This window comes from Ooceraea biroi, chromosome 7, assembly GCF_003672135.1.
Source record: "Ooceraea biroi isolate clonal line C1 chromosome 7, Obir_v5.4, whole genome shotgun sequence".
NCBI classification, from domain to species: Eukaryota; Metazoa; Arthropoda; class Insecta; order Hymenoptera; family Formicidae; genus Ooceraea; species Ooceraea biroi.
In genome coordinates, this window is record NC_039512.1 from 9,181,137 (window position 1) to 9,183,600 (window position 2,464).

A 2,464-nucleotide genomic window follows, 5' to 3' on the forward strand; every position below is an offset into this window, starting at 1 on the left:
CTATGTTGAGAGTAAAGATGTATGTAAAAATAACTTTTTTTTTTAGTTAATTTTATCATTAAAAATATGTTGATTTTACACAAAATTTATTTCAAATTACTTCGCAGTTTGCATTCATTTTGGGTTAAAATATTAACATAATATTAGTGTCACCATTTAACATATCCATATTATGTTAAATTAACAAAAACATTTATGTGGACTGTTTGGGACATGTGATATCTGTTAAATTTAACACAAATTTTGCACCTGTGTATGCATATGTAAAATGGTAATTGTTTAGCACTTCAGCATCTATTTATTAAAATATACACTGTGGTTTCGATTAATGAAAGTAATTTATTAACACCACTCGAATACAGCGAAATATCGTACACGGATCGGCAACGCCTTGGAGGACTCGGCCTCTGGACCTACCGTGCGTATAACAAGTCAGACTTGTTCGAATTCGGAACGGATTTTTGTTAAAGACGCGTGGTCTATCGCTCGACCTCTCGATCGGTTCTGGTTGCTCGCAATACCCGCTCATCACGACAGCTCAACTCTCAAAGGTGATTCGCGGATTTAGTTATAAGGAGGACCCAATAAGAAGGCTGCAATCATTTCTATTGGATGGTCGGCATTGAACAATCAGATCCGATAAGTCGCTCTGATCAGACACCGCAAGATTGTGGCATCGTTGGTCTTGACGGCGCGACGGATTCAGAGGAACCGCCGCTACCGCGAGCAGAGTGATTTGTGACACTCTTCGCATAACAAACTCGCTATTTGATATAAAACGATTCGCGCTATCTTTGATGTACGTACATCTAAACGCCCGCATTCGCACGTGCACGCACGGTCGGGCTTCTGCCCGACAGTAATAGATGCAAAAGTCGCATTGCAAGAATGCAACGCCGAGTCATTTCCACTTCTACGGAGCATTTAGAAATACTTAATTTCATTATCAATCTTTAGAGTTTTATACATTTGATAATGATAAGCATTTCTAAATGTTCCGTAGAAGTGAAGACGACCCCGTATTGTATTCTTGCAATGTGACTTTTGCATACATAACCTACTACACCATTTTACATATGCATAGATTAACTGCAACAAGTTAAAGAATACTAGTAAAAATATATGCACAAATATTTAGTCTTTATAATAATACTTATTTTTAATCAATGTTAGAAATTAAGGATTACCTTGGATAAAGAGAACACGTCCATACCACGCAACAACACGCTGACACGATGAAAGAACCAGTAAGAACTGAAAAGAACGCAAGAATGCCAACAACGAAAAGAGGAAACATTTTAAATATATATGTTATATTCATGTTATAATATATATAATATAATATATATATAATATAAAATGAATATAACATCTCTATATAACACGTTGTATAACATCAAAGTAATAATAATATAGCATTTGTAATATCACGTGTTATGTTCAATTTATATTGCTGTTAAATATAACATATTATTATAACCAGGAAATAACACAGTTATAATAAAGTTTTAAAACAAAGTAATATTACAGTTATAAAAGGAAATTATGTAGCCTCAATATTAATAGTGTATAACAACTGTTATATTACGTGTTACTTCTGAGATATATAATAGTTATATTCTGTGTTTGCTGGGTACTCTTAATGGTTAACAGACAATTTCCTTTATCAATTACATGTGTTATTTTGCAAAACCAAAGAACAATGTTGCTGCATTAATGCTATATTATGTAGCATTTATATTGACAAATAACAAATACATGTATAAATATATTTAATAATTAATATTCCTATACTATTATACTATTCCTATACCATACTAGGTCACAGTATAACTATACACAGTAGGGACACTCCTTTGCTCGTATAGTGACAAATTTCGTACAATTTAAAACATGGCTGCCTACACACCACACACACATACACACACATTATTTACTTGTATAATATTTTTATGTACAATTTTCAAAATGGCGACGGGTCATGTGACTTGGAACAACTACGATAAAGGTGCCGACAGCTAGTGTCCCTACTGTATATATAGTTATACTGTGACTAGATATTATATGTGACAGAGGTTAGAAAAAATTATATGATAACATTGAAAAGTAAATATATTATAAATGTTTTATCCTATAGTGCATGTGAATATTAGTTATGTATGTAATATTGGAATTACGGCAAATTTATCACCATATGGTAGAATTAAACATTTTGCTTTAATATCTTTACAATCAAATGTTAATGTATTTGAAATTTCATGTATATCGATTACTTTGATAGCTAAACTAAATGATGGCTTGTCTGTAAAATGCGATACTTCATGGAAAATTCTTCCACTTATTTTTATATTATTATTCTCACATCTATAAATGTTTGAAATTAGCATGTAAGTAGCATTTTTTAAAAGGACACAATTATTTCTCTGACATAAAGATATTGTGAAATTGTTATAAGTAAATTTTC

The 2,464-nt window shown here is 31.7% G+C and overlaps 1 long non-coding RNA gene across 1 annotated transcript; it reads left to right on the plus strand.

Moving 5' to 3' along the window:
- The first annotated feature begins 202 nt into the window (after positions 1-202).
- LOC105280877 lies at positions 203-1,287 on the plus strand. Its single transcript, XR_894195.2, has 2 exons — positions 203-799; positions 1,174-1,287. It is a non-coding gene; the product is annotated as an uncharacterized LOC105280877 (long non-coding RNA).
- Positions 1,288-2,464: the final 1,177 nt, after the last annotated feature.